Source organism: Gorilla gorilla, chromosome 17, assembly GCF_029281585.2.
Source record: "Gorilla gorilla gorilla isolate KB3781 chromosome 17, NHGRI_mGorGor1-v2.1_pri, whole genome shotgun sequence".
Classification (NCBI taxonomy): Eukaryota; Metazoa; Chordata; class Mammalia; order Primates; family Hominidae; genus Gorilla; species Gorilla gorilla.
In genome coordinates this window covers 19,519,830-19,530,000 of record NC_073241.2, presented here as the reverse complement: position 1 = coordinate 19,530,000, position 10,171 = coordinate 19,519,830, and positions in this window count along the sequence as shown.

The window sequence follows — 10,171 nt, the reverse complement described above, 5'->3', positions numbered from 1 at the left end:
TAGAATGAAATCAACCCGAGTAGAACAGAATGGAATGGAATGGAATGGAATGGAATGGAATGGAATGGAATCAAATGGAATGGAATGGAATCAACCCGAGTAGAATGGAATGGATTGAAATGGAATGGAATGGAATCGAATGGAATGGAATGGAATGGAATGGAATGGAATGGAATGGAATGAAATCAACCCGAGTAGAACGTAATGGAATGGAATGGAATGGAATGGAAAGGAAAGGAATGGAATGGAATGGAATGGAATAAAATTTAATGGAATGGAATGGAATGGAATGGAATGGAATGGAATGGAATCAACCCGAGTAGAATGGAATGGATTGGAATGGAATGTAATGGAATGGAATGGAATGGAATGGAATGGAATCGAATGGAATGGAATGGAATGGAATGGAATGGAATGGAATGGAATGGAATGGAATGGAATGGAATCAACCCGAGTAGAACGGAATGGAGTGGAATGGAATGGAATGGAATGGAATGGAATGGAATGGAATGGAATTTAATGGAATGCAATGGAATGGAATGGAATGGAATCGAATGGAATCGAATGGAATGGAATGGTATAGAATGGAATGGAATGGAATGGAATGGAATGGAATGGAATTGAATGGAATGGAATTTAATGGAATGGAATGGAATGGAATGGAATCAACCCGAGTAGAATGGAATGGATTGGAATGGAATGGAATGGAATGGAATGGAATGGAATGGAATGGAATGGAATGGAATGGAATGGAATCAACCCGAGTAGAATGGAATGGATTGGAATGGAATGGAATGGAATGGAATCGAATGGAATCAAATGGAATGGAATGGAATGGAATGGAATGGAATGGAATGGAATGGAATGGAATCTACCCGAGTAGAATGGAATGGATTGGAATGGAATGGATTGGAATGGAATCGAATGGAGTGGAATGGAATGGAATGGAATGGAATGGAATGGAATCAACCCGAGTAGAACGGAATGGAATGGAATGGAATGGAATGGAATGGAATGGAATGGAACGGAACGGAGTGGAATGGAGTGGAATGGAATGGAATGGAATGGAATGGAATGGAATGGAAAGGAATGGAATGGAATCAACTTGAGTAGAATGGAATGGAATGGAATGGAATGGAATGGAATGGAATGGAATGGAATGGAATGGAATGGAATCAACCCGAGTAGAATGGAATGGATTGAAATGCAATGAAATGGAATGGAATGGAAAGGAATGGAATGGAGTGGAACGGAATGGAATGGAATGGAATCAACCCGAGTAGAAAGGAATGGATTGGAATACAATGGAATGGAATGGAATGGAATGGAATTCAATAGAATAGAATGGAATGGAATGGAATGGAATCGATTGGAAACCAATGGAATCGAATGGAACGGAGTGGAATAGAATGGAATCAACCCGAATAGAACGGAACGAACGAAACGGAACGGAACGGAACGGAATGGAATGGAATGGATTGAAATGGAATGGAATCGAATGGAACCGAATGGAACCGAATGGAATGGAATGGAATGGAATGGAATGGAATGGAATGGAACGGAATGGAATGGAATGAACCCGAGTAGAATGGAATGGATTGGAATGGAATGGAATGGAATTGAATGGAATCGAATGGAATCGAATGGAATGGAATGGAATGGAATGGAATGGAATGGAATGGAATGGAATGGAATGGAATGGAATCAACCCGAGTAGAACGGAATGGAATGGAATGGAATGGAATGGAATAGAAAGGAAGGGAATTCAATGGAATAGAATGCAATGGAATGGAATGGAATGGAATGAACCCGAGTAGAACGGAATGGAATGGAATGGAATGGAATGGAATGGAATGGAATGGAATGGAAAGGAATGGAATCAACCCGAGTAGAACGGAATGGAATGGAATGGAATGGAATGGAATGGAATGGAATGGAATGGAATGGAATGGAATGGAATGGAATGGAATGGAATTTAATGGAATGGAATGGATTGGAATCGAATGGAATTGAATGGAATGGAATGGAAGGGAATGGAATGGAATGGAATAGAATGAAATCAACCCGAGTAGAACAGAATGGAATGGAATGGAATGGAATGGAATGGAATGGAATGGAATGGAATCAAATGGAATGGAATGGAATCAACCCGAGTAGAATGGAATGGATTGAAATGGAATGGAATGGAATGGAATGGAATGGAATGGAATGGAATGGAATGGAATGAAATCAACCCGAGTAGAACGTAATGGAATGGAATGGAATGGAATGGAAAGGAAAGGAATGGAATGGAATGGAATGGAATAAAATTTAATGGAATGGAATGGAATGGAATGGAATGGAATGGAATGGAATGGAATGGAATGGAATGGAATGGAATGGAATCAACCCGAGTAGAATGGAATGGATTGGAATGGAATGTAATGGAATGGAATGGAATGGAATGGAATCAACCCGAGTAGAATGGAATGGATTGGAATGGACTGGAATGGAATGGAATGGAATGGAACGGAATGGAATGGAATGGAATGGAATGGAATGTAACGGAATGGAATGGAATGGAACAGATTGGAATCAACCCGAGTAGAACGGAATGGAATGGAATGGAATGGAATGCAATAGAATGGAATGGAATGGAATGGAATGGAATGGAATGGAATGGAATGGAATGGAATCGAAAGGAATGGAATGGAATGGAATGGAATGGAATGGAATCAAACCGAGTAGAATGGAATGGAATGGAATGGAAAGGAATGGAATGGAATGGAATGGAATGGAATGGAATGGAATGGAATGGAACGGAATAGAATCAACCCGAGTAGAACGGAATGGAATGGAATGGAATCGAATGGAATGGAATGGAATGGAATGGAATGGAATGGAATGGAATGGAATTTAATGGAATGGAATGGAACGGAATCGAATGGAATCGAATGGAATCGAATGGAATGGAATGGTATAGAATGGAATGGAATGGAATGGAATGGAATGGAATTGAATGGAATGGAATGGAATGGAATGGAATGGAATGGAATGGAATGGAATGGAATCAACCCGAGTAGAATGGAATGGATTGGAATGGAATGGAATGGAATGGAATGGAATGGAATGGAATGGAATGGAATGGAATGGAATGGAATCAACCCGAGTAGAATGGAATGGATTGGAATGGAATGGAATGGAATGGAATCGAATGGAATCAAATGGAATGGAATGCAATGGAATGGAATGGAATGGAATGGAATGGAATGGAATGGAATGGAATGGAATGGAATCTACCCGAGTAGAATGGAATGGATTGGAATGGAATGGATTGGAATGGAATCGAATGGAATGGAATGGAATGGAATGGAATGGAATGGAATCAACCCGAGTAGAACGGAATGGAATGGAATGGAATGGAATGGAATGGAATGGAACGGAACGGAATGGAATGGAATGGAATGGAATGGAATGGAATGGAATGGAAAGGAATGGAATGGAATGGAATGGAATAAAATTTAACGGAATGGAATGGAATGGAATGGAAGGGAATGGAATGGAATGGAATGGAATGGAATGGAATGGAATGAAATCAACCCGAGTAGAACGTAATGGAATGGAATGGAATGGAATGGAAAGGAAAGGAATGGAATGGAATGGAATGGAATAAAATTTAATGGAATGGAATGGAATGGAATGGAATGGAATGGAATGGAATCGAATGGAATGGAATGGAATGGAATGGAATGGAATGGAATGGAATGGAATGGAATGGAATGGAATGGAATGGAATCAACCCGAGTAGAATGGAATGGATTGGAATGGAATGGAATGGAATGGAATGGAATGGAATGGAATGGAATGGAATGGAATCAACCCGAGTAGAATGGAATGGATTGGAATGGACTGGACTGGACTGGAATGGAATGGAATGGAATGGAATGGAATCAAATCAACCCGAGTAGAATGGAATGGATTGGAATGGACTGGAATGGAATGGAATGGAATGGAACGGAATGGAATGGAATGGAATGGAATGGAATGTAACGGAATGGAATGGAATGGAATAGATTGGAATCAACCCGAGTAGAACGGAATGGAATGGAATGGAATGGAATGCAATAGAATGGAATGGAATGGAATGGAATGGAATGGAATGGAATGGAATGGAATGGAATGGAATGGAATGGAATCGAAAGGAATGGAATGGAATGGAATGGAATGGAATGGAAACAAACCGAGTAGAATGGAATGGAATGGAATGGAAAGGAATGGAATGGAATGGAATGGAATGGAATGGAATGGAACGGAATAGAATCAACCCGAGTAGAACGGAATGGAATGGAATGGAATGGAATGGAATGGAATGGAATGGAAAGGAATGGAATGGAATGGAATGGAATGGAATCAACCCGAGCAGAATGGAATGGGTTGAAATGGAATGGAATGGAATCGAATGGAATGGAATGGAATGGAATGGAATCAACCCGAGTAGAACGGAATGGATTGGAATGCAATGGAATGGAATGGCATGGAATGAAATCAACCCGAGTAGAACGTAATGGAATGGAATGGAATGGAATGGAATGGAATGGAATGGAATGGAATGGAATGGAATGGTATCAACCCAAGTAGAATGGAATGGATTGGAATGGAATGTAATGGAATGGAATGGAATCAACCCGAGTAGAATGGAATGGATTGGAATGGACTGGAATGGAATGGAATGGAATGGAACGGAATGGAATGGAATGGAATGGAATGGAATGTAACGGAATAGAATGGAATGGAATAGATTGGAATCAACCCGAGTAGAACGGAATGGAATGGAATGGAATGGAATGCAATAGAATGGAATGGAATGGAATGGAATGGAATGGAATGGAATGGAATGGAACGGAATCGAAAGGAATGGAATGGAATGGAATGGAATGGAATGGATTGGAATGGAATGGAATGGAATGGAATGGAATGGAATGGAATGGAATCAACCCGAGTAGAATGGAAAGGATTGGAATGGACTGGACTGGACTGGAATGGAATGGAATGGAATGGAATGGAATCAAATCAACCCGAGTAGAATGGAATGGATTGGAATGGAATGGAATGGAATCGAATGGAATGGAATGGAATGGAGTTGAATGGAATGGAATGGAATGGAATGCAATGGAATGAAATGGAATGGAATGGAATGGAATGGAATGGAATGGAATCAACCCGAGTAGAATGGAATGGATTGGAATGGAATGGAATGGAATGGAATCGAATGGAATCGAATGGAATGGAATGGAATGGAACGGAATGGAATGGAATGGAATGGAATGGAATCGAAAGGAATGGAATGGAATGGAATGGAATGGAATGGAATGGAATGGAATGGAATGGAATGGAATGGAATCATCCCGAGTAGAATGGAATGGATTGGAATGGACTGGAATGGAATGGAATGGAATTGAATGGAATGGAATGGAATGGAATCAACCCGAGTAGAATGGAATGGATTGAAATGGAATGGAATGGAATCGAATGGAATGGAATGGAATGGAATGGAATGGAATCAACCCGAGTAGAACGGAATTGATTGGAATGAAATGGAATGGAATGGAATCGTATGGAATCGAAAGGAATGGAATGGAATGGAATGGAATGGAATGGAATGGAATGGAATGGAATGGAATGGAATGGAAAGAAATCAACCCGAGTAGAACGTAATGGAATGGAATGGAATGGAAAGGAATGGAATGGAATGGAATGGAATAAAATTTAATGGAATGGAATGGAATGGAATGGAATGGAATGGAATGGAATTGAATGGAATCAACCCGAGTTGAATGGAATGGATTGGAATGGAATGGAATGGAATGGAATGGAATGGAATGGAATGGAATAGAATGGAATCAACCCGAGTAGAATGGAATGGATTGGAATGGAATGGAATGGAATGGAATGAAATGGAATGGAATCAACCCGAGTAGAATGGAATGGATTGGAATGGAACGGAATGGAATGGAATGCAAAGGAATGGAATGGAATGGAATCAACCCGAGTAGAATGGAATGGATTGGATTGGAATGGAATGGAATGGAATCGAACGGAATGGAATGGAATGGAATGGAATGCAATGGAATGGAATGAAATGGAATGAAATTTAATGGAATGGAATGGAATGGAATCGAATGGAATCGAATGGAATCGAATGGAATGGAATGGAATAGAATGGAATCAACCCGAGTAGAACGGAATGGAATGGAATGGAATGGAAAGGAATGGAATGGAATGGAATGGAATGGAATGGAATGGAATGGAATCCAATGGAATGGAAAGGAATGGAATGGAATGGAATGGAATGGAATGGATTGGAATGGAATGGAATCGAATCGAATGGAACGGAATGGAATGGAATGGAATGGAATCGAATGGAATCAACCCTAGTAGAATGGAATGGATTGGAATGGACTGGAATGGAATGGAATGGAATGGAATGAAATGGAATGGAATGGAATCAACCCGAGTAGAACGGAATGGATTGAAATGGAATGGAATGGAATCGAATGGCATAGAATGGAATGGAATGGAATGGAATGCAATGGAAAGGAATGAATTCAACCAGAGTAGAACGGAATGGAATGGAATGGAATGGAATGGAATGGAATGGAATGGAATGGAATCGAATAGAAAGGAATGGAACGGAATGGAATGGAATGGAATCGAATGGAATGGAATGGAATGGAATGGAATGAAATGGAATGGAATGGAATGGAATGGATTGGAATGGAATGGAATCGAATGGAATGGAATGAAATGGAATGGAATGGAATGGAATGGAATCTAATCAACCCGAGTAGAATGGAATGGATTGGAATGCAATGGAATGGAATGGAATGGAATGGAATGGAATGGAATTGAATGGAATGGAATGGAATGGAATGGAATGGAATGGAATGGAATCAACCCGAGTAGAATGGAATGGAATGGAATGGAATGGAATGGAATGGAATGGAATGGAATGGAATGGAATTTAATGGAATGGAATGGAATGGAATCGAATGTAATCGAATGGAATGGAATGGAATGGAATGGAATGGAATGGAATGGAATGGAATGGAAAGGAATGTAATGGAATGGAATCTACCCGAGTAGAATGGAATGGATTGGAATGGAATGGATTGGAATGGAATGGAATGGAATGGAATCGAATGGAATGGAATGGAATGGAATCAACCCGAGTAGAACGGAATGGAATGGAATGGAATGGAATGGAATGGAATGGAATGGAATGGAATGGAATGGAATGGAATTTAATGGAATGGAATAGATTGGAATCGAATGGAATTGAATGGAATGGAATGGAAGGGAATGGAATGGAATGGAATAGAATGAAATCAACCCGAGTAGAACAGAATGTAATGTAATGGAATGGAATGGAATGGAATGGAATCAAATGGAATGGAATGGAATCAACCCGAGTAGAATGGAATGGATTGAAATGAAATGGAATGGAATCGAATGGAATGGAATGGAATGGAATGGAATGGAATGGAATGGAATGGAATGGAATGAAATCAACCCGAGTAGAACGTAATGGAATGGAATGGAATGGAATGGAAAGGAAAGGAATGGAATGGAATGGAATGGAATAAAATTTAATGGAATGGAATGGAATGGAATGGAATGGAATGGAATGGAATGGAATGGAATCGAATGGAATGGAATGGAATGGAATGGAATGGAATGGAATGGAATGGAATCAACCCGAGTAGAATGGAATGGATTGGAATGGACTGGAATGGAATTGAATGGAATGGAACGGAATGGAATGGAATGGAATGGAATGGAATGGAATGGAATGGAATGGAATGGAATCAAACTGAGTAGAACGGAATTGATTGGAATGAAATGGAATGGAATGGAATCGTATGGAATCGAAAGGAATGGAATGGAATGGAATGGAATGGAATGGAATGGAATGGAATGGAATGGAATGGAATGGAATGGAATGAAATCAACCCGAGTAGAACGTAATGGAATGGAATGGAATGGAAAGGAATGGAATGGAATGGAATGGAATAAAATTTAATGGAATGGAATGGAATGGAATGGAATGGAATGGAATGGAATTGAATGGAATCAACCCGAGTTGAATGGAATGGATTGGAATGGAATGGAATGGAATGGAATGGAATGGAATGGAATGGAATGGAATGGAATCAACCCGAGTAGAATGGAATGGATTGGAATGGAATGGAATGGAATGGAATGAAATGGAATGGAATCAACCCGAGTAGAATGGAATGGATTGGAATGGAACGGAATGGAATGGAATGCAATGGAATGGAATGGAATGGAATCAACCCGAGTAGAATGGAATGGATTGGATTGGAATGGAATGGAATGGAATCGAACGGAATGGAATGGAATGGAATGGAATGCAATGGAATGGAATGAAATGGAATGAAATTTAATGGAATGGAATGGAATGGAATCGAATGGAATCAAATGGAATCGAATGGAATGGAATGGAATAGAATGGAATCAACCCGAGTAGAACGGAAAGGAATGGAATGGAATGGAAAGGAATGGAATGGAATGGAATGGAATGGAATGGAATGGAATGGAATCCAATGGAATGGAAAGGAATGGAATGGAATGGAATGGAATGGAATGGATTGGAATGGAATGGAATCGAATCGAATGGAACGGAATGGAATGGAATGGAATGGAATGGAATCCAATGGAATGGAATGGAATCGAATGGAATCAACCCTAGTAGAATGGAATGGATTGGAATGGACTGGAATGGAATGGAATGGAATGGAATGGAATGGAATGGAATGGAATCAACCCGAGTAGAACGGAATGGATTGAAATTTAATGGAATGGAATCGAATGGCATAGAATGGAATGGAATGGAATGGAATGCAATGGAAAGGAATGAATTCAACCAGAGTAGAACGGAATGGAATGGAATGGAATGGAATGGAATGGAATGGAATGGAATGGAATGGAATGGAATGGAATGGAATGGAATGGAATGGAATCGAATAGAAAGGAATGGAACGGAATGGAATGGAATGGAATCGAATCGAATGGAATGGAATGGAATGGAATGAAATGGAACGGAATGGAATGGAATGGATTGGAATTGAATGGAATCGAATGGAATGGAATGAAATGGAATGGAATGGAATGGAATGGAATCTAATCAACCCGAGTAGAATGGAATGGATTGGAATGCAATGGAATGGAATGGAATGGAATGCAATGGAATTGAATGGAATGGAATGGAATGGAATGGAATGGAATGGAATGGAATGGAATCAACCCGAGTAGAATGGAATGGAATGGAATGGAATGGAATGGAATGGAATGGAATGGAATGGAATGGAATTTAATGGAATGGAATGGAATGGAATCGAATGTAATCGAATGGAATGGAATGGAATGGAATGGAATGGAATGGAATGGAATGGAATGGAATGGAAAGGAATGTAATGGAATGGAATCTACCCGAGTAGAATGGAATGGATTGGAATGGAATGGATTGGAATGGAATGGAATGGAATGGAATCGAATGGAATGGAATGGAATGGAATCAACCCGAGTAGAACGGAATGGAATGGAATGGAATGGAATGGAATGGAATGGAATGGAATGGAATGGAATGGAATGGAATTTAATTGAATGGAATAGATTGGAATCGAATGGAATTGAATGGAATGGAATGGAAGGGAATGGAATGGAATGGAATAGAATGAAATCAACCCGAGTACAACAGAATGGAATGTAATGGAATGGAATGGAATGGAATGGAATCAAATGGAATGGAATGGAATCAACCCGAGTAGAATGGAATGGATTGAAATGAAATGGAATGGAATCGAATGGAATGGAATGGAATGGAATGGAATGGAATGGAATGGAATGAAATCAACCCGAGTAGAACATAATGGAATGGAATGGAATGGAATGGAAAGGAAAGGAATGGAATGGAATGGAATGGAATAAAATTTAATGGAATGGAATGGAATGGAATGGAATGGAATGGAATGGAATGGAATGGAATGGAATGGAATGGAATGGAATGGAATGGAATGGAATCAACCCGAGTAGAATGGAATGGATTGGAATGGACTGGAATGGAATGGAATGGAATGGAATGGAATGGAATGGAATGGAATGGAATGGAATG